Genomic DNA, 24,836 nt, shown 5'->3' with positions numbered 1-24,836 from the left:
TTGACATGTAATCAAAACATACAAGATTTAGAAACTTGATTTTTACAAGATTTTTAGAAACTTGATTTTTACAAGATTTTTAGAAACTCCAAAAGAATCATATGTCCACATTTGACATAGAATTCATTTTAACTTGCCTCACTGGACCCTCAATATTTTATACTGTTGAGTTATAAAGTAGATCAAAACTATCAAAAGCAAAATATCTGAATTCTCCTAAAATATATTGTCAGTTTCTCCCTGTACTTCATTAAGTACTTAGATGCACATGGTTTCAATTTTCCATTAAAAATTCTCATTTCCATATGATATCAAAGAGTGAGAAGGCTTTAAACTGAAAAATAAACATTCATAGACTAGAAGCCAAAACAATAATTAATGTCAGATGGTTAACTCCAATAAATCATTAGAATAAATTCTGTGAAATTACTGCAACTAAAAATGCCCTGTTGATATTACTATAAGACATTTTGTTTTCCTGATAGGGAGCTGAATTTTACCTTTTTATTGGTAATGTTCTAGTAAACACAATTTAACCTAAAAACATTGTTCAGACTGGTCAGTGTCCTCCAGCAAGTAGTTAACTTTAAAATAATCGGTTCTGTCTTGTTTCAGTTCTTATAAATTTGATGATTAATGTGTTAAAAATTGTTACCTTTAGGAAGGAATTTTAAAATTTATTATTTGACCTCAGTTAATAAATCTTCTCATGGTAGTATGAATGGTAAGCTTTCCTGAGGCTGAGTGAAACAATACAGACATCAAAGTTTACATGAAAAGGGATGAGTCAGTTTCCTTGCCCAAAGGGGCTTCTCACACCTGTATTTGGATGATTACAGGTAGAACTCCATGGCTCTAATTGTATAGTAAATACCATTTCCCAGACCCTAATGGTAGACAGACTGCTTAGGAGACGCCAGTCTGTGATTTAGCTGTCGCCAGACACCCCATGTTTTTTGTGAGACCAGTTGTGATGATGATATGGTTATAGCCAATTGAAAGTAAGCTCTTGTCTAAATAACAAATTTTAATTTGTAGCAATGTAGAGGTATGAATGATCATATTTTATAAAACAAAATTTTAGTAGGTTTTATGTGTAACTAATGATCTGGTTTGAGGTTGGGGTATGTGTATGGCGGGGCGGGGGGGGGGTGGATCCAGATCTTGTGGAAGTTAGTGTAATTGTAGCTGAAAGATCAAAGACTGGGTAACTGAGTGATGTTCCAGAAGAGAATTTACCACATAGCCATTTTCTGTACAGTTTCTGCCGCCTGCTGTTCCTATTTTCCCTCAAGCTAGCCATTGACTACCCCCTGTGCATCCCTGCTCGTAAAAAATGATTGAGGAAGTATTTGTCATGTATTTATGAGTGGGAAACATTGTGTGATAGGGAATGGCATCTACTGGAGCCAGAAAGATTGCCATTTTCCTTTCATTCAGCCACTCTGCTACAGCTTTAAATCCTCTGTTTATGCAACATAGCCTTTGTATTAAATTACAGAATAAATTTTTATTATTAAGGATATGAACACTAGGTTTTCATCATTTATAACACTGCAAGCAGATGTAAATAGTTAAAATTCATTTTAACTACTAAATCCATTTAATTGTGTTAACATCTTGTTTTTTGGTAATGTTTATATATAAGCTCCATTTGTATTAGTTGCTCCTTTAGCAAAAGAAAAAGTTTCTGTTTTTTTAAGGTTAACTTGTAATGTTACTGTGACAAATTAAGACCCATACAGGAAGCAGAAAACTTTTAAACAGAAAAGAGGAGGAGAGGTTTGTGGCTTTTGCCACAAGAAAAAAAACTAAAACTATCTTACAGGTCACCATTTAGAAGTAATGAATATTTAAAATATTATTTAAAGTTTGCTTTAAATTTAAATGGAAACATGTTATTTTTCAATTCTAGAAAAAAAAGAAGCATTTTGAAATTGAGTAGATATTCCGACTTTTTGAAAGACAAAAACTGGAATGGGTCCAAGCATTTACTCACTAGTTTTAACAATGTTGAATTCATTATTTTGATGATTTATGATTAAGACCTCGCCCCTGAAGTGATACTAATGTGTTAGCCAGCTTGGTTGCAGTTGTTTTACAATCAAGATGAGAGAATCCATTGAAAGTTTTTTTTTTTTTTTTAATTGTTGTTTCTCAGATGAATTTAATAAAACCATGTAGGAGTTTTTGTTATTCTTGGTGGATGCTAATGATTTTTGAACACTTGAGGTTTTCATTTTCTAAATATTATCAGTTACTTATAACCAAGATTATACTATATGCAGTATTTTCATTTGAGATTGCCTACTGAGTCATGGTGTCAAGCAGGTACAGGACATTTGAACTGTCAAACCATTGCTTTATTAGGGTTTAGATTTCAGTCTTTGCACTTTTGCTGCTATGTTAGTAGTGTATGCTGTCCAATTATGAAATCAAAACAAACTAATTTTAGATATGTTTTAAACCTAATAGCTACTAATTATGTTTCATTTTTTTATTCTCTTGTCCCCATCTGTCTTGAAATTATTGGTAAAGGACTTATGTTATTATTTATTTACACTGCATATTCATGTTCACCTGGAAAATATAAATAAAATTTAAGACATTCAGACTTCCTCATAGTATATATGTGTCTGTACACATGCATTCATTATAAACACATTTGTTTATACTCTGGTGGATTTGTAGTCACATAATATTTTCTTTTTTGTTAATATTATATGAGTTATTCTAAGTGATGAAATTGATTCAAGATAGGTAGACAGATACTTGGAGTCTTTTAAGCCATTGTAATCAAGGGCAGTGTCAAGTTCACAAAGTAAATTTTAAATACAAGTAAGTTTTATTATTAATTCTTATACAATGATTCAGTTCTCCCCAACACACACACTTGTCTGTCTTGTAGTTTTTCATATAATTTGTACAAAACTAAAAACAGTGTGGAGATACTATAAATTGTATACCTAGTTAGGGGAGAAATCATGGAATAGATCTAATGTTTTCTTATTTTCCTATTCTTTTTTACAGATGTGCTTTTTATGTGTAATAATATTTGTGAATTTATGGAGTTTTTTTACATGAAATGATTTTGGTTACTCAGCAATTTCATATTCTTATCAAGAGGTACTAATTACTAGTATACTTTTTACTTCATATTATGAAAAAGATACTTGTAGAAGAAAGTGTATCTCTATATGAGCATTATGCTATTGATGCACAATATATGTGTATTAGGAATTTTCTCTGATTTGTTTGAATTTGCCCAATATTTTTTATAGCCATTAATTTCTGTTTGCAAGATGTTTCACTGAAAAGAGAATGTGGTACATTTGGGCGTATCCTTGTAATCTTCATTAGCATCATTTGCTGACTTAGTGATTTGTGAGTGGTATGATTTATCAAATACGTCGGGACTTTGATTTTTTTTTAAACTATGCTCCACATAAACAGGAAAAGTTTTATTTTTTTCCTAGCTTTAAGAGATTAAAATGTTTAAGCTGTTAAAAAATGTTATATCCTAGCATTTGACACAAAGCTAAAACAAGTGTTCTCCATACATGCACATACACCTATGATCTAGGAAGTGAAAGACAAAATTTGGTTTATAACTACACAATGTTCTTTAAATTACAAATGATTTATGTATACAGAGAACCCTTCTTAATTTGGTGAATAATTGAAGGACATATTTCTTTATGCCCCAGAGATGAAGGACCTCTAGTTCAAATTTCATTTCCAAAATAATGAGTTAGAATGATCTACACTCAAGAATGAGAATTTTGGGTAGCAATAGGTAAAAAGTAAGAATTCTAAAGCTCAGAAATTATAGGACTGTTGGATGTAGAGCCTTGTGAGGAGTTTAGAATGGAGCCTCAAGACAGAGTACAGGATCTGAAAAATGGGTTTCCCTGGGAGAAGATTATAGAAGAGGATGCTAATTTGAGCCATTTCAGTGTTTTGCTTAAATATCCTGCTTGTGCACATTGTTTTTTCCTACTCTTTTCGCCTGTACTTTATTCATGTTCCCCCATCACAAAACCTAGCTTTGGAATTAATGTTCACTTACTGGATGATTAAGTAGATTTTGAAGGCTAGACTGAAATGCTGGGCACCATTAATAACATTGTTTCTATAAGAAAAAAAGAACTTTTGAGAAACTTTGATAATGTGTTCTATTTATAAATTAGGGAATAGATATTTTTAGGAACTTTTGTTTACTTAGAACATTATTTTAAAATTTGAAATACTGGTGCAGTGGTCTTTATTTGCTGCTCACTAGTTCTTTGACTTTGGGCAAATGACTTAGCCTTTCATGTAGAAAGTAGTTCATCCGTATTGTTCACATAAAATGTGTTCTAAATAAATAATATTTCCCAAATTTAATTTTCAAAGCTTAAAAAGAACTCAGTAATAGAGAAAGAATGTGTTTGACCTTTGGAATGCATTTTCTGAGTACATTCCCTTGGTTTTTCTTTCTGTTATTTAGAGTGAGGAACAAAATGTATTATATATACACATAGAGCAGTATAATATTGCTGCCATCATATGATCCTATGGTCCTACCATCTACTTCAATGTAATTTTACTATGTGCATCTTAGATTATTTTACACCCCATGGCTTCCAGTAGTGTAAATTATTTGTTAATTATCACAGTAGCATCATTTTTAAAATTAGGAGTTTGTTCTTTAAAAAGTCTTTTTAAGTAGTTCCATTGTGATCTATATCTTACTTTCTCTGTTGTTTGAATATATGTATGTACGTGTGTGTTGGTGGTGAGGCAGGGAAAGTAAAGAATTAAAGATCATCCCTAAGGTTCCCTTCCAGTACTAGAAATTTGTGGGCAGAGGGTTGGTTTTTTTTTTTTTTTTTCTTATGATGCCTTGTGCATGTTAGGCTAATGTGCTACCATTGAGCTATATCCCCAAACTGTAGAATTTTATGATTTTAATGAATTGAACTATACCAAATTCAGAAAGAAAAGATGGCCAGGCAGATATTTATTGTTTTTTTACCTCTCACATATAGCTTTATGATGGTATGTTTTTTTCCTGACTGTGAAACTGTACAGAACATTCCTGAGGTTGAAAGACCCAGTTTAAGAGCAGCTTTTCTGGACTGTGTTGGAGATAAGACCTGGTCTTTTCCTACTCTCATTCCTTCTCCCAATTTGCAATTGCTTGGAAATAAGTTTTTTGAGTCTAAGTCTTACCATCTTCTTCACAATCTTTCTTCATAGTGGACAGCTGTTGCTATGACTAGAATGACACCAAATTGAAAATAAAACTTATTCATAGAGGCCAGGCTTGGTGGCACATGCCTATAATCCCAGTGGCTCTGGAGGCTGAGGCAGGAGGATCATGAGTTCAAAGCCAATCTCAACAATTTAGCGAGTTGCTAAGCAACTCAGTGAGACCCTGTCTCCAAATAAAATATAAAAAGGGCTGGGGATGTGGCTTAGCAGCTAAGCATCCCTGGGTTCAATCCCCTGTAACCCCCCACCTCAAAAAAAAAAACTTATTGTACAATTGGCATATCTGTATTTGAGGCTAATAATGGTACTCAAACTGTTGCATGACCTAGAAAGCATTTTCCTGTCAAAAACATAAGATTGTGAGACTCATCCTCAAAAGCTTATTTAATTCACAATATAGTAGAAATAATACAACTTAGGTATCTGTGACCATTTTTATCACCATTTTTTAAAAATTCTGCTTTAAAACCTGCTCTGAAATTATCAATATATAAGTATACCCCTGTTTAAAAGGTTGGAACTACCTGTAGGTATTCAGTCTTTTTTAATGCTTTATATCAAGAAAAGGAATCAACTTCATAAAAATATGTTACATATGAAGGCTCTGAGCTCAAAGAGGAGATAGATATTGAGGTTTTTTCTCTCTCTTTTTAAGCAAATAATCATTGAGCTTCTGTGTGTCATGTACTTTTCTAGGAAGTGAACAGAAAAAGCCCTTGCTTCCATAGGGCTATGGTTTTATGTGATAATAAGCATCCAATAAGAAATTATTAAGTTTAATGTCCAGAAATTATTAGCACCATGAATAAAAGCAGAGCAGAGAGGCTATTTTAGTTATGGTGGTTAGGGAGGCCTTGAGAAGTAAGTGCATACACCTTGAGAAAATCTGAGGGTGAGGAGATGGCAAGTGCAAAGGCTCTGAGGTAGCCAGATAGAATAAACAAGGAAAATAAGGTAAAAAGAATAGAGGGGTCAATAAGTATAGGGATTAATAGGCCATGGTGAGGGCTTGAATTAATTTTTCCCCATTTAATATCATTGATTTAGCTTCTCCTAAACCAAACCAAAAGAGATACATGAGAGTTCCTGCTATGTGACAGGAACTCTGAGATTAGAAATTGCTGAGATGTTAATAGAAGAATTGATGAAACATATTTACATAAATATTAAAACTTACTAAATAGAAGTTTTATGATGTTATATTTATTAAACAGATATTATCATGCCCATTTTACAGATAGGATAATTAGAGAAATTACAAAACCTGCCCAGGTTCTTGTAAGTTAAGTAGTAAAAATAGATCCATTTGACTTATATTTTTGCCTGTTCCACACATGATGACTTGTGGCCAAGAGGTAGTACAAGATATATTTGTAAACCTCCAGAAATCTGATAACTGTGTGCTTGTCTTAGGATAGTAAGTTTTTTGCTGCTGCTGTTTTTGCTTTATCTTGTAATTTTGTTAACTATATAATACCTATTTTTATATAAGTATTGCATAATTAATGTATTTATTTTTTAGAGAGAGAGAATTTTTTAATATTTATTTTTTAGTTTTCGGCGGACACAACATCTTTGTATGTGGTGCTGAGGATTGAACCCGGGCCGCACGCATGTCAGGCGAGCACGCAACCGCTTGAGCCACATCCCCAGCCCTATATAATACCTATTTTTAAGAGACAACAGCAGTATATTTTAGCACACACTTTAGCATCCATGTTTAAGTATATACTATGTATAAAATTTTGGTCAAAAGATACAGTGGTCCTTATTGAAACTAGAAAGTCTATTAAACTGCCAAGTCTAAAATATAGGAATGCCACAAGTTAGATCCTTAAAAACATAACTGTAACTACAGATTAACTTTTGTATAGTAATACAATAAAAGATTTGACTTATTTTTTAAATAACAAACTAGAGAGTTTGTTAAAAATATCACTGCTAGGACAAGGGAATTGATGTGTAAATGAACAGAGAAATGAGGGTATACTATGAAAATGGAATAATGGCAGATAATTTGTGTGTCTAATGTTGGGCTAGTAGTCATGTCAGTCAACACTTACCAAACCCTTAACTATGTGTCAATTGTATTTAAGATTCCCAGCAATCTTTTTTTTAATATTTATTTTTTAGTTATAGGTGGACACATGTCTTTATTTTATTTTTATGAGGTGCTGAGGATCGAACCCAGTACCTTATACATGCGCTCTGCCTCTGATCTACAGCCCCAGTCCCACGACTCCCAATAATCTTATAAGGTAGGTATTATTCCAATAATCTTATAAAGTAGGTATTATTACCCACATTTTGAGGAGAGGAAAGCAAGTTCAGAGAGATGAAGGTAGTTGGCCAAAATTAATAGCTGGACAATGGTGCCAGGATTCAAACCTAAGCAATTTATCTGCAGAGCTCATATTCTTCTTTACTACTGTGCCATTATATCTCAGCATTGGGGCACTAGTGGATGATGCTGGAAAGGTAGACAAGCCCTGAGAAATATATCATATACTAGTCACATTTCTTATCACTCTAAATTTCATTTTGATAAGGCTTTATTGTTGTTAGACAGTTCATGCTCAACAAAATGAGAGATCAAAAATTCATTATAGGGCTGGGGATGTGGCTCAAGCGTTAGCGCACTCTCCTGGCATGCGTGCGGCCTGGGTTCGATCCTCAGCATCGTATACAAACAAAAATATTGTGTCCGCCAAAAACTAAAAAATAAATATTAAAATTCCCTCTCTCTCTCTCTCTCTTAAAAAAAATTCATTATAACATAGAGAATGCCAACTAAAAGTAATACAAAAATTTTGGTTTTGTGGTTCTGAACTTATCTCTAAAATCTATTTTCCAATTTAATATCCCTTTGCAGGGACAATAATTTAAATAGTTTTTATATTTAAAATACATATTGATTCTTTTGTCACAATAATTGCTTTCTTTAATCATGTGTGTGTGCTTGTTTTCTGGTGCTTAGGGATCAAATTCAGGGTTTTGTATTTGCTAAGCAAGCAACACTTCCAGCCTCATTTGAGTTTGTTTTAACCACATACTAATTTATTCTATTTCCTTACAGTCTCAGTACTTGAGATTTATATTTGATAACTACTTTAGGAGTAGAGATGTGTGTATACGTATCTTTCTTTTATTAGTTAAAGTACAAATAAATTATTTGCACAGTATTCTGGTTAATTACTATATGAGTAACTACCATCTGTTGATATACTGGACTTTGGGGAATTTAAATATGTTCAATCATTTGGTTTAATTAATCCTCGTAACAACCTTGAAAGGCAAATTTCTATTCACTTGGTAAAGAGAAACTAAGGCTTAGAGAAGTGAAGTAAGAAACCCAGTTAAATGTTGTAAAGACTTCTCTTAGCTCAAACTCATAAGAGAAAGTACAAAGATTTATTTTTTTTATTTTAGCATCCTTTTCATGCAGCAAAATGGCACACAAAGAATTTTCTGTGTTGTTGATATTCTAGCAAAAATTATACAGAAACCCATGCCTGCTAGAGAATGTACATAATTGCAGTGTTTCGTATGAACTCAAGATATTTTGGTTAGTTTTTGTTAAAACCCTTGATTTCTTTGCCTACCAGACTGAATAATACTTTTCTTAAAGAAAAGTGAGAATTAAAATATTTATATATGTGAGAATTTAAATATACATATATTAAGTGAAATAATTCTGTGACCAAAATAGGTCCTTTTGGCTTGAAGTCTAATTTTACTTAATTCTGAGAGCATATGTGTATGTATAGATGTAAATTGATGGTCAGTTGGTTAGTGTCTGTCATTGTAATTACATAATAAATTACATAATAAGTTAACTAACTTGAGTTCTTGCTTATATTAGAATGTGGCAGCTATATCTTACTGTTTTGTAGATACTTCAGATTTTTAAATAAGAATAGCAATTCTTAGAAAAATCCGACTGTGCTTCTTTTTTCATTAATCATATTTACCTTTTCAATACTATTCAAATGGATTTTCATCTCCAGTCCTGCATGCTTGCAAGCCAGCAGCTAAGTCATAATACTATATAACCAAGAAAATTGCTTAGTAGATTAAGCAATTAATAATTACAAGTTAAGGGCTGGGGTTGTGGCTCAGCAGTAGAGCGCTCACCTAGCATGTGCAAGGGCCTGGGTTCAATCCTCAATACCATATAAAAATATATAAATAAAATAAAAAATAAAACAACTAAAAAATAAACATTTAAAAAAATTATAAGTTAATATATATATATATCACTTATATGTTGACTGGTTTATAAGATAGTATTTAGATGTAGGCTTAGAAAAATCTACAATAATACTTTTATTTAAAAGTGTTGTTTTTAGAGGGGGGCTGGGGATGTGGCTCAAGCGGTAGCGCGCTCGCCTGGCATGCGTGCAGCCAGGGTTTGATCCTCAGCACCACATACAAACAAAGATGTGTCCGTCGAGAACTGAAAAATAAATATTAAAAATTTCTCTCTCTCTCTCTCTCTCTCTCTCTCTCTCTCTCTCTCTCTCTCTCTCTAAAAAAAAAAAAAAGTGTTGTTGTTTTCCTCTCACATCTTATTTTAAGAAATTTTATAAGATAGTTTGTATGGCAAGCTGTTTCTTGCTGTGTAGAACTTACTCTACTTTAGGCCAAATCTGAAACAGAAGAGACCAAGAGAGGGAATATGGAGAATATCAAATATTTGTTTCTTTTCTGTATTCAGAGGTTAGCCATCTTAGTTGTCTAGATCCAACGCTTTTAAATGTTACTAGAATACAGAATTAATTCTGTATTTAAATCCATATATGGATTTAAATCCATATATGTTTCTGCAGTTACACAGTACATGATTATGGTATGTGGTGGAATATTATATTATTTAAAATCCATTATTAAGTAAAATATGTATGAGTGGCCAAAGTATATGTTTTAATGTGACTTTCTGTTTTTTGGACATTGGAAGTATATAGTTTCAAGACCACCAGATTAGATTGAGAAATTCTCTTAGATAAATCATGGAAAACTGAAACAAAAGAAAAAGCATGCCTATTAAGCATTCTTATGCAGGAAAAGGTGTGTGAATGTGGCTGAGCTAACAATACCTTCTTTCTTAAATGTATCACTTATGGAATTTTTTTTTTGCAGTGAAATGTTTAATAGTTAGGCATTTGTTGTTTTATTGTTTATTTCAGTGCCCTGTTGACATCAAGGGTTACTGATTGTTGTGTTAGTAGTTCCTGACAAATAGAAATTATTTGATATTCTAAGCCATTTCTGACAGAAGATATAAAGTTTTGACAAACACGTATGGCACAGCAAGTGTCCAATTCTAAAGAGCAAAATAAATGCAAACCACCATTATGGTGAACACAAACAGCCTGAAAGCAAGTTATCAGTAAGCAAATAATTGTTGAACTGTTATGAATGGAATAGGATGTTGAAATAGGGCATGATTGGCTGATGTTACATATGTCCTTGATTACTTTCCTTGTGCTTTTATCCTAATAAGTGACATTCTTTGTATTCCCTTGGATGGCTAGACAGTCTGACACTGAAGAAGAATAAATATTGCATGTGGTACACATTAAGCTGTCATCCAAGACAGCATTTATAAAAAGTAACTGGAGAAATTCATAAGAAATTCTGCAGTGCTACAGTTTCCTGGCTCCAGTCATAATTGTCAAAGTTCTTGACACATTCAGGTCTTCAGAAATGATTTAGGTTTACAGTGGCTTGGTGTATGAATAATTATTATGGATTTCTGTTCTCATATTGCCTTAGGGTGTTAATATTGGTTATGAAAATGTTGTATTTTATGATAATTTTTATTTTAGGAAATGTGTCTACAATGATAATAGTGACATATCTTCCATCCTACAGAGTTTCGTAAGAGAATTGTAGATAATTCATGTATTTAAAAGAAAGAGTTTTTAAATGCTTACTTTAATCTGTTGGAAAATAATGCTTGCTTATGTTTAAGGCTAGCAGACAACTTTGAAAGTAAGTATTTTTATTTTTTCTTCTCCAGAAACATTGGAAAGCCTTCAGACAGTAAAATGAATACCAACCATTTAAAAATATATTTCAAAAAAACCAAATCCCTGCTTGATGTTTCATTTTAAGATATTATATGCTTTTATTCACATACTTTTGTTATTTTAATATAGTTATTTGAGGCAAGGCAGTATTTTATTTGTGTCAGTCACTGCTTTCTCTTAAAAATGCCTTTTATGGGAAGATAGGTAGATATTTGAGAGGACATAATAGTGCTAGAATAAGCATACCTAAATAAAGAGGTAAATTCCCAATATAAATTTAGTGTTTTTAAACCCTTCTATCTTTCACTAACTTCCCCTTTGCATCCTGTTTATATGGTGTATAATATCTGAAGAATGACAAAAAAAATTGTAAATATATTTCTATGATCTGAAACAATTATTCTAAGCCATTTAAAATTAATTAGCATCCCCATTCTATAATCAAGAATATAACATAGTCTATCAGCTAATTGCTAAAGAAATATATCAGAACGATTTAGTAACCAACACAAATATGAAAATAACACGACAGCGTTGAGTTCTAAATTCTGAGCCTCTGTTTTGGGGTGATGAGAAGTCAGAGGGCTTGCTGTGACAATAGTATTTTGTACGTTGCATTTTAAATTTATATTGTTAATTTGGGGAAATGTTTTTAGTATATCATCTGTACTTTGAAATCTAAACCACCCATTTGGATTGAAGAAAGTTTTCTCCAAGTATAACACTACTCGAATGTTACCTACAGCTTTTAACTCTCTAGGCCACTACAGAGCACAAAATATTTGCCCAACTGGTAAATTGAACTGTAAGTCCCACTGTGGGAAATTGCTTTGCTGTGCACCAAACAGCAGTTATCTTAGTAATTGTACCTGAATTCTTTGTGGCTAATAGAGCGTGGACATCTATTTTACAAGCAGAAAATTATTTGTCTTAAGTACTTTTAATTATAAAGCCCCCAAATAAAATGTGAATCAGCAGACCATATTGATACATTTAACTTCATCATTTTTAATTGTTAGTACAAAAAAGTGAATTTCCTTTTTCCTTTTAGTATAAAACTGTACATATCTGACATTTCACATTCTAAACTGGAGTTCCCAACAAGGAGCTTATCAGAGCAAATTGTCTAGTCCATCCCCTTCCTCACTCAAAACCTAATGACCCTTTATCATCATGGTTTAGATTGCTGGACACAGATGTGAGAAAATACAAGTAATCTACAGGTAACTACAGTAGCTGCACTGATGTTCTCAGAGAACTGACTGCTGGGAAGATAAAGAGCTTCCCACAGAGTCTGTGACTTTCCGGCAGCAAAGCACATCATGAGCTCATACATGAAGTTTTATTTGCTGAAGATTCACAATAAGATGCATTAGAACATTCAGCAGGGACTCTTTTTAGATGAGCATAGAAATTCTGGAGGGTTATTAGCTGATGCACCAGTGCATAGCATCACACTAAATAAAAAAAGTTCAATAGTATTAATTTTTTCTATGGACAAGAAGGATTATGGCCACAAAACAGTGTTAATATTGACTTTTTTTCTTTATTTATATAATCTACTACAGACTCTAATCTCTTTATTTTCACAAAAGGCTGAGCTTCTTGCTGAAAAGTAGTTTGGTTATGCTTTTTAATATGAAAGCAGAACAGCAATTTCTCAAACTTTATAGTACTAAATTGCATTTCAAAGGACTTGTTTATGGCCAGGTGCTCTGCTTTTGTTAGCTGCTTAGATTGTGATCAGTGAGGTAAACTCATTTATCTATTTGCATGCAATTGAGTAATTTACCATGAAAAGGATGATCCGGTTTTGGATAAAGGTACTGCACCTGTAGCTTAAGTTTTATAATTGTTCCGTTTGTCTCTTATTTGCAATGATCATAGTTTCATATTGCCTTAGAAAACTACAATGCAAAATGTATTTATTTAATCTTTTTTATGTATGAGATGTTTTGTTTTTGGTTAATGAATTTGGTTTAAGTTTACTAGATTGGGGTGAATCAATATGAATTAGAGTGCTTGAACTTCAGGTGTGTTTCTTTTTAAAAATCATTTGCTCATCATACTTTTCTAAAAGCTAATTAATTTTGTTTCTGTAAACCTATAACTACTGAATTAGGAATAGTCATATTACCTTCATGTGTCAAAATGAATTACAATCCTCAAGTCATTTTTAGAAATTTCCAGTTTAGTAGCTAAAATATAATAAAGATAATTTTCAAGAACCACTATTGATTAAGCAGTTGACAGCCAACCAAAAGAGATAGGGAGATATTTGATACATTCTTTTACAGTTGGGTATGTTATATATCTATCTTAATTGCTCTTTATGGAAAATACTGAAATGCTCAGAAAATTAGAAATTTTTTGCTAGTATCCTACTCATTTTTGCACTAAGAATATTATAATGGTGTGCTTTTAAAAATAATGCTTTGCAAATGGAATGCCAAGATTACACTAAATACACTTATGAGCTTAAAAAGTTAATTGAAGGGCTGGGGATGTGGCTCAAGCGGTAGCGCGCTCGCCTGGCATGCGTGCGGCCCGGGTTCGATCCTCAGCACCACATACAGACAAAGATGTTGTGTCCACCGAAAACTAAAAAATAAATAAATAAATGTTTTTAAAAAAAAAAAAAGTTAATTGAAGGGGCTGGGGTTAGAGCGCTTGCCTCGTATGTGCAAGGCCCTGGGTTTGATCCTCAGCACCACATTAAAATAAATAAATAGATAGATAGATAAGTTAATTTAAATTTAAGTTTCTAGTATAGAATAACCATTGAAGAAAGTAAATTTCTTATCAGAAAATAGAAAGGATGAATTATTTGTAAGTACTACTAATGATTAGGATCCCTATTATTCTTCTGATGTCAATATCACTTTTGGGGGAGATTTTTTTTTTAATCAGTGAAGATTTTGTTTATCCTGATATATTTATAATATTTGTTGTACATAGCATAGATTAATCTAAAAAATAGAAACTGAAGAATTGTTTAAGGCAGTTTTATGCATTAATTCTGTTTTTGGTTTGCTATAAGATCTAAAGAAAAAACTATATTTGTTTCCATTTAGCAGCAAATAGGAAACACAGAACTCAAAATTCTACAAAGTACATTTTCTTACCCTCTTCATGTTTAAAAGGAAAGAAACCAGAGGAGCATGTGCAATGTAAGATTGTTTTGCATTTTTGTTTTTACATCACCAGATTAAGTATAATGAAACCCATCTGCAAATTGTAAGAACTACTCGTTGGTTTTTGTCAAGGACTGTAGTTTTTTTTCTCTTCTTTTTCTTTTACAGTTTTTTTTCTTAATTTCAACAAAATATACATAAAATTAAAAACCTTGTCTGTTATAAAGTTTTGTTTGAGCTTTTTAAACTGAGTGATTAGCAGAAATAATGACCCTGTCAGCCTTAATCACATTAAAATGTGGTTAACATCATTTAATTTTTTCCACTTAATATGCAAAAATTTCCAGTAGATTTGCAGTGAAGGCCATTGAAATTCCATTAGAACAAGAATAAAAATTTCAGGCATCATTTATTCAGAGAAAGAATAAAGGTCTCGATTGAGAACTGCTGAATCTTTCTATTAGAGACACCATGAATCATTACATTGAACTATACCTTACATTTCGATAGACCTGTGCCTGGCTTTTCAAATGGTTGGAAATAATTTTTTTTTTTTCATTTTGTCATAAGGAGAAATAAACTAGAATTGCCTAATTGTAAATATCTAAAAGATTACTGAACAGTTTATTTAGTGATACTTCAATCTGCTTAAATTTTAAGTGGAAAGTTGTTTATATCTAAAACAAGATGACAAATTATTTTAAGACATAAAACAAACTGCATAGCCATCCCACAGAATGGATAGGTTGTGTTTAAAACAGTTAAGGCCAAGAAAAATATTAAGAGCCACATAACACTAGCTTTTTTCCAAAGTTCATAGCTTACTTATCATTTATCAAACGTCAACTGGTACGTTATGCTGCATTAGCTGTGTATGAATTACAATCAAAGAACATTCTACTCTTTCTAAAATTTTTTACCATTTTATGATCACTTTTTATATTTAATTGTTTTAATGTGAGTACAAAAAGCTTAATTTTATTTTAAGCAGTTCCTACCATGTATACTTTCTTTGGCATGTTTACATTTGCCAGTATCCTGTAAGACTTACATTGTGTAGAATATTTTTCCTCCATTAAAAAAAAATAATAACCGTTACTGTATATACCTGATAAGCGGAACTGACTTTCTGGAACCATTCCTATTCCTGGGATAATAAAGTAATTATACTATATTGGGTTTTTTTTTTTTTTTTGCATTTTGTTTATGAACCACTTGGACCCATTATATAATTATACTCTGTATATTTTGTAGCAAACATGCCATTGGAAAATTCATCAGGGAACATAGTCCACATTTATGCAATTCACAAATGTATATTTCTCCATCTTCACCTGTTTCTAATGTTGTGGAAATATGAGAATATTTAATTCTTTGCCTTACTCCACACCACTTACCCCTACATAGTTGTCTCCCCTTGCCTCAAAAATATCTTGCCTAGAATAATCCCTCAGACTTCCTTTTTTTTCTCTATCATAGATAGCATCATGTGTATTTCCTTCCAGTCCTTATCACAAGCTATACCATTTCACTTATTTGTCTCTTGTTTTTCTGTCTTCTAAGAATTTAGTTTCCATAAGAACAAGGACCATTCCTCTCTTGTTTATTTTATACCTCTAGTACTTGACACTGGGGACTCAGTAAATATTGATGCTTGATTGAATGGCTAGGTGGATGAAAGTCATTGAATTTATCCCACTTGTTTAAACACTCCCTTTTAGTCTTCATTAATAAAAATATATAGATCACGGGAAGCCAGTCTATTCTGGTTAATACATCTGTTGTTTAGAGTACAGGTAGAAAAATTATCTAAGCCAGGGGTCAGTAAATTTTCTATGAATCATCACATTTTTGGGCTTTGAGGACCACATAGTCTCTATTGTAGCTATTCAGCTTTGCTGTTGTAATGCAAAAGCCCCCATAAACAATACATAAACAAATGGACATGCCATTGTTCCAATAAAATTTTATTTGTGGACACTGAAATTTGACATTTATATAATTTTACTCTCACAAAATATTTTTAAGAAATCATTTTAAAATGTGAAAAACATTCTGTAAGTTGTACAAAAACATTTGCAGTGACTTGCTGACCCCAGCTATACTTAACCATAGTACAACATGTCTGTTGTACATGAGATTATATATCCCATTCATCTATTCAAGTAGTTCCTGTCTCCTGCATCATCAGTTTGTCCTTCCTTAGTGGATGTTCCCAGGTAGTATAGCAATGTGGTATTATCTATCCAATATCTATCTATCTATCTATCTATCTATCTCTCTATCTCTCTAATATTTTTTAGCTGTAGTTAACACAATACCTTTATTTTATTTATTTATTTTTTATGTGGTGCTGAGGATCAAACCCAGGGCCTCACATGTGCTAGGTGAGCACTCTACTGCTAAACCACAACCCCAGCCCCTTGTCCTATCTCTTAAAAGTAACTGTGGCCCTACTTGCCTTTCACACTACAGTTCATTTTTCTCCTTCATTTTTGAAAGTGTTATTATATAGCTGGCTTTCCTTATCAGCAGGTTCTGCATTCATGAATTCAACCAACCACAGATCAAAAGTACTTTTTAAAAAAATTTTTTTAGTTGTCAATGGACAAAATACCTTTATTTTATTTATTTGTTTTTATGTGGTGCTTAGGATCAAACCCAATTCCTCTCACATGTTAGGCAAGCGCACTACCACTGAACTATACCCCCAGCCCCAAAAATACTTTTTAAAATTACATCTGTATAATCATGTACAGACCTTTTTTTCCTAACCATTATTCCCTAAACAATATAGTATATAACTATTTATATAGCATTTTCATTATGTCAGGTATTATAAATAATTTTGAGTTGATTGAAAGTATAAAGGAGGATGCAAGTAGGTTATATGCAAATACTATACTATTTGTAAGAGACTTTATATCTAAGTGGCATCTGGGAACTGAAGTGCACAAATGAAGAATAAATATCATTAGGAAAATGTAGCTCAATCCACTACTTACATAGTGGAAAGACTAGTAGTCTTTTTTTGTTTGTTTGTTTTTGTTTTAGGGATTGAACCCAGGGGACTTTTATCACTGAGCCACATGCCTAGCCCTTTTTATTTTTATTTTGAAATAGTATTTCGATAAGTTGTTTAGGGCCTCACTAAGTTGCTGAGGCTGGCTTTGAACTTGCTATCCTCTAGCCTCACCTTCCTGAGCTGCTGGGATTGCAAGTATGTGCCACTATACCCAGCTCAAGTAGTCTTAAATCCTAAATCCAGTAAGAATTATATGAAATTACATAGGCAAAATGCCTGTCAGTTTCTCTTTTTTCCTTCAAAGAAATGTCATCATATAGCAGTATCTTTTTGATTATTATTTTGCAGATTTCCTTTATTTAAAGGAAAGCTAGTGTGGAAAGTAGGTTATGATTAATATTTTTCCTCAAAACAATATAACTCTCATTTTGGGGTTGGGGCTGAGGTGAAGTCTATAATGGGTGAAAAAGCACTTCCATGTTCTTGTCTCTCTATCAGAATAAATTGAACTTAGAAATTTTGTGACATTGTGTTCTGCTTGGCCTTTGGGTGACAAGTCTATTAGCCTTTCACATCTAATCTTTACTGATTTTTTTTCTCTGCCTACCATGGCTCTTCCCTAGGGACTTATAATTGAGGAATTCTTACCTTTTTTCACTTGTGCTTCAACTCTAACCCAGTGCTACTGGTTCTCAAACTTAAGTAGGCACCAGGATCGTCCGGAGGGTTTATTAAAAAACAGATTAGATAGAGCTCAGTGGTAGAGCACTTGCATAGCATGCACAAGGTCCTGAGTTTAATATCTGGCACTGCTAAATAAATAAATAAATAAATAAAACATAGGTTGCATGGCCTTACCTCAAGAGTTTCTGAATCAGTGACTCCAGGATAGGACCTGAGAATTGTCTAACAAGTTCCAACTTGACATCGCTGGTACATGGATACTACTTTGAAAAGCACTGCTCTATGCTAATGATTAACAAATCTACAGCCTTATTTTTTCCTCTTTTCCCTTTTTAAGTTTTACTGTTCTTGATATTGTTAACAAGAAACTTCCATTTGGATATTTCATTATCATACTAAGCATGCTATGTATAAAACTAAACTTTTTTTTTCATATAATGATATCCACAATGGAATCTACTTTTCAACCTTCCTATCTTTTTTTAGTAAAATCAGCACTCTGAATTATTTATGCTTAAGTTCTTCAAATCATTTTAATATGTCTTCTTCTTTTTTTTTTTTTAATATTTATTTTTTAGTTCTCGGCGGACACAACATCTTTGTTGGTATGTGGTGCTGAGGATCGAACCCGGGTCGCACGCATACCAGGCGAGCGCGCTACCACTTGAGCCACATCCCCAGCCCATAATATGTCTTCTTTTTTTTTCAGTTATAGATTAACACAATGCCTTGATTTTATTTATTTATTTTTAAGTGGTGCTGAAAATCGAACCCAGTGCCTCACACATGCTAGGCAAATGCTCTACCACTGAGCCACAACTCCAACCCCTAATATATCTTCTTTTATATGCCATATTTATTTCATCACTAAGTTTCATCTTTTTGTTTTGTTTTGTTTCTAAATCTGGATGGTCTTTATTCAGATGGTCTTTCCATCTTCTTCAGTTACACTGCATAACAACCAATACTAAAACCTTTTTTCATTTTTGACTTAGGTAACAGCCTCATAATTTATCATCTGCAGTGCATTCTGATTTAGACTTAAACATTCTCACTTTGCCATTTTATTCCATAGTCCTTCATTGAAACATAGGAGAATATCTGTACAACTTTTGATAGGCAAAGATCCCTTGGATGATTCACAAAAAGCACTAACCATAACAAGAAAAAGAGACCTCATTATAATGGATGTTCATAAAAAATTTTAAGAAAATTAATAGCTACAGACTGGGGAAAATATATTTACTATATGTATGTCCAACAAAGAACTTTTATTCAGAATATATTTTTTAAATTTCTACAAATGAGCCAGGCACAGTGGCACATACCTGTAAATCCTAGCTACCTAGGAGACTGAGGCAAATTTGAGGCCAGCCTGGCAACTCAGTGAGTTCATGTCTCAAAATAAAATCTAAAAGGTCTAGGGATGTACCTTACTGGCAAAGTGTGGGCCTAGCATGCACAAGGCCCTGGATTCAATCCCTAGTACCAAAAAAAAAAAAAAAAATTCTACAAATGAACAATATAAAAACCAATGACCCAGTTTTAAAAATCAGCTTAAAGACTTGAACATAAACTTCACAAACAAGATATATAGTTAAACATCAAAAAGTACTCAGCATCTTTAATACATCATGGAAAACCAAATTAGAATCACAATTAGATATAATTTCATACTCACTAAAGTGGCTAGAATCAAAATAACTAACATCACCAAATGTGGACAAGGAAGTAAGACGATAAGAACTGTCATGCATTGCTGGTTGGAATAGAAAATGGTAAAACAACTTTCACAAACTGGCAATTTCTTATAAATTAGCATAAATCTACATTGTGATCCAGTAATTCCAACTTTCAGTATTTACTCAAAAGAAATGGAACTATGTTCATATGTTATAAATGTTTTTATTACACAAAAGTATAAATAGCTGCTTTGAGATAGCCCCAAACTGTAAATATACACATGTTCATCAATAAGAGTATGAATAAATAAATTGTGATATCTTGGAAATTGTAGATCTGGTGGAAATCATACACCTCCCCAGTAAATACACAGAGCATCAGGCGAAGAGGTAGGATTAACTAGAACGGAGCATGCTTTGTATCTTTGTAGGAAGTAATTATATGTATATATGAAATTTTCAAAACTAATCAAACTGAATATCCAAAATCTGTGCATTTTAATTCTTTGTTAGTTCTACCTCACTAAAAAAATAACTTTTTGAAAAAGCTATCAGTGCCCCCTTGTTTCCTACAGGAGTGTATAAATACACAGTCACACAACACATAACAATGGAGACACATTCTGAGAAATGTGTAATTAGGGGATTTGATCATCATGCAAATATCATGGAGTGTGTTTACACAAACTTAGATGGCTATGATGCCTCTAGGCAATAAAGTCTCATGGGGCCACCATTCTGTATGCAGTCCATTATTGGCTGAAACATTGTGCATTGCATGACTATACAAAAAATCTAGAAAGATCAACAGGCAAACTTGGTAATCTCTGTGACAACGCCTGTCTTATTCACACCAGCCCAGCACCTAGTGAACATAATGTCTGACACATAAACATTTAATAAATAGTTATGTGAGTGAATGGTCTCAATGCATCGTGAGTGCTATTCCACATGTTTTTTAAGACTGTTTCTAATTATTGTGTGGTATATTATTATAACAGTGTACTATATTTATCCAGGTCCCTCAGTGTTTTTTCTTTTGGCTCTTTTGCTTTTTTAAAAAAAACATACTGCCAGGTGCTGTGTCACACGCCTTTTTATTCCAAGCGGTTCTAGTGGCTGAAGCAGGAGGATTACAAGTTCAAAGCCAGCCTCAGCAACTTAGTGAGGCCCTAAGCAACTTAGCAAGACCACATCTCAAAATAAAAAATGGGCTGGAGATGTGGCTTGATTCAATCAATCCCTATTACCAAAAAAAAAGAAAAAAGAAAACCATAGTGAACATCATGCAGCCATTTAAGACAGTACATTTACCTTTATCTTAGCCTCAGCCAACACTGTTATTCTTTTTTTTTAATCTTTACCAATTTGATAGACAAATATATTTTCACTTTTACAAATTCTTTGATTACAATGGAAAGGTAGGGTACATTTAATGACGGTTGGATCAGTTGTTAGAAAATGGAAAACCTGTTCTGTATCTGCACTGAGAACAAAAATAAAAATGGGTTTAAGTCAGTTGCATAGCATTTGATTTCTTGTAATTATTATTTTGATATATGCTATAAGCAGAAATCTTAATATAAAGAAAGAAAAACCATTTAAGAATCTTCATTTAATTATAATATGTTCATAATAAAATTATTTTTGGCAATTACTTTTCAAATGAATTAATTTATTGGAAAATAGTAGATAAGTGTAAGAGGCAATTTGCCAGGATGGTGAAGAGAAACCTTTATACTGGGGGAGGAAACAAAGGGATGTTTTATCAGTTATTGTCTCTCCCAAAAGACCAGAGAATAAGATGTGTCAAACCACCCTTCATACACACAGCCAAGTAATAAATTGTTCCTAGTCTGGCTATTTAAAGTGATATAATAGAACATATACCAAAGTTAAATACACTTACCACTGGTTTGCCTCAAATGTATTTCTTTGTATGATATTTGCAACATGAAATTATTTCTGAAAGCAATGATTTTTTTTAATATTTTTTACTTGTAGTTGGACACAATACCTTTATATTACTTGTTTGTTTGTTCGTTTGTTTTTACTTTATTTATTTATTTATTTATTTATTTTTATGTAGTGCTTAGGATCAAACCCAGGGCCTCACACATCCTAGGTTAGCACTCTACCGCTGAGCCACAACCCAATCCTGAAAACAATGATTTTTAATGAGTAGCTAAAGGGGCTGGGGATGTGGCTCAAGTGGTAGCGCGCTCGCCTGGCATGCGTGCGGCCCGGGTTCGATCCTCAGCACCACATACCAACAAAGATGTTGTGTCTGCGGAGAACTATATACTGTTTATACTGCCTTCTTTGCAAACAGATTGCCTATGAGAGTTCTTTTTGTTGTTATTGCTCTTTTTAGATATACATGACAGTAATGACTGCAGAGTGTATTTTGACTTATTATATATACATGGAATGTAACTTCCCATTCTTGTGGTTGTACATGATGTGGAGTTACATGGTCGTGTATTCATATATGAACATAGGAAAGTCATGTCCAGTTCATTCTACTGTCTTTCTTATTCCCATCCCCCTTCATTCCCCTTTGTGTAATCCAGTGAACTTCTTTCTATTCTTCCTCCTCCCTTCCTCCATGCTCCCACCTATGGAAGTTCTTTAGTTATAGAATTTCTCAATTAAATTAGTTTTTGTATTTTATTTACAAAAGTTCATTTGCATATAGTATCTTTTTAGTAAAATGATGGGCTCTTGCTTATTATTGATAAACTATATCCCATCTTTCAGTTTTGTTAGATATGATTCTAATCCCACACATTTCCCAATTATTTCTTTTCTTGTGTCAAAATATTCCTTTAAGCCAATTGGCATGTTGTACACAACTACACATAAAATTATATTAAGATTATCATTCATGTAAGAAAGAATAAGGCATCATCTTTCAGAAGCAGTTGAAAATTGCACCACAGGTTATGCACCATTGATAGAATAGAAAGTTTTTCCAGGACACGTCTTTTCTCAACTAATGTGGTTTCATACCTGTTTGTACCTACTGAAGTTTGGATAAGACCTACCATTTATCTTATAGTGATCCTTGTTTTTCCCCTGCCCTTAAATCCCTTTTCTCCAAAGTTACAGAAACAATAACTTTCCCCTTTTTACAATGACTGTTGGCCTTGACTTTGGATCCTTCTGTGTCTACTCTTTTTTTTTTTTTTTTGGATGTTCAAAACATTACAAAGCTCTTGACATATCATATTTCATACATTAGATTCAAGTGGGTTATGAACTCCCATTTTTACCCCAAATACTGATTGCAGAATCACATCGGTTACACATCCACATTTTTAATATGTCTACTCTTAATGAAACTTGTATATCCATGTGTGGTAAATACTGAATGGAGGTGGATAAACAGGATCATAAATGCACTTTGGTTACAATAAGGAAACATCCCTAGAGACTGATTTAAGAATAACTTCAGGAAGAAAGAGCCACTTGCGAAATGATGTCTGTGTGAATGGATTCTGATGTGCACAATCACTTATCCTTCCCTTGGAAGTATATTACAGTCTTATTAGCCCCACAAAATTCCAAATGTTTTTTTGTTTGTTTTGTTTTGGGGGGTTATTTTGTTTTTGTTTTTGGTACTAGGGATGGAACCCAGAAGCACCTTACCGCTGAGCTACATCTCATGCTCCTTTTATTTTTAATTTTGGGACAGGGTCTCACTAAATTGCTAAGGGTCTTGCTAAGTTGCTGAAATTGGCCTTGAACTTGTCGTGGCTCAGCTTCCAGAATCATGGGACTACAGGTTTATGCCATTGTGCCTGGCAAAAAAGTTCCAACTGTGGGCTGGTGTTGTGGCTCAGCAATAGAGCGCTCGCCTAGCACATGTGAGGCCCTGGGTTCTATCCTCAGCACCACATAAAATAAAATAAGGATATTGTGTTCATCTACAACTAAAAAATAAATATTTTTTTTAAAAAATCCAACTGTACTATGAACAAAACTTTTCCTTTTCTGCTTTTCTTATTCTAGCTAAACTAACTTTTTTTAATAAATTTTTTATGAATTCAAATTTTAACAATTAATGAAGTTAACATAAGGTTATGCATCTGTAGACATTTAATTAAAATTTGACTAAATATTTATTAATTTTCACTTTGCAGCTTTCTTTTTGTGTGTTTTTTTATATAAATTAACATTTTTTAAATGTCCTTAAAGGTCATTGAATGTCTTGGTTTCTTTTCTTCAAATTCCTGGTTTTGAGGCCAAAATCTTCTAATATTAAGATTGTGCACCCCCTTCTTACTCTTCTCGGAGCACTGCATTTTCCCTATTATAACATGTTCTGCTCTTTTGCAATTGAATGTTTGCCTTTTCTTTCTTTCCCACTCCCTACTCTGCTTTTTCAAAGTTGCATCACCACACATAGTTCTTTTTTTTAATATTTTTAGTTGTAGATGGACATAATACCTTTATTTTGTTTATTTAGTTTTATGTGGTGCTGGGGAATTGAACCTAGGGCCTCACACATGCTAGGCAAGTGATCTAACACTGATCTACAACCCCAGCCCCACACATAATTCTTAATATATATTTTTATAGTCACTGTAATTGAATTCTTTCACTTTCGATTACCTTCCTATCTATAAAGATTCAATTAAGCAAGACTTTTTAGAAATAGACAACTGACTTTTAAAAGGCGTTCTTGTTCTTTATTCATAGGCAATCTAATACTATTTTTTAATTCTACAGTAAATATTGAGAATGGCCCACTCACTGATAGGAGACAGCTAAGATTGGGGACTAACATTTGAAGGTCTCCTATATTCAAAATACTTTAGCATCAACCTGTGAGTGTAGGTAGATTATTTTTGTTATAGGTGATTAAAGAGGCTTAGGAAGCTTAAATAGCTTTCCCAAGATTGTGTAGTTAGAATGCAGTTGAACTGTAATTTGAATTGATATCTGCCTTACTCCAAAATCTCTGCTTTTTGTATTGACCCATATATCTCCTCAGGAACATGAACATCATAGGATCATA

The 24,836-nt window shown here is 32.8% G+C and overlaps 1 protein-coding gene across 3 annotated transcripts in view; it reads left to right on the top strand.

The window, feature by feature from the left end:
- Window positions 1–24,836, top strand: part of Ola1 (Obg like ATPase 1) — a 139,556-nt gene that overhangs the window by 96,369 nt on the left and 18,351 nt on the right. The gene's annotated exons all lie outside the window — the stretch shown is intronic.

This window comes from Urocitellus parryii, chromosome 1 (genome assembly GCF_045843805.1).
Source record: "Urocitellus parryii isolate mUroPar1 chromosome 1, mUroPar1.hap1, whole genome shotgun sequence".
In the NCBI taxonomy this organism is placed as follows: Eukaryota; Metazoa; Chordata; class Mammalia; order Rodentia; family Sciuridae; genus Urocitellus; species Urocitellus parryii.
This window is presented reverse-complemented; position numbering and strand designations above follow the sequence as displayed.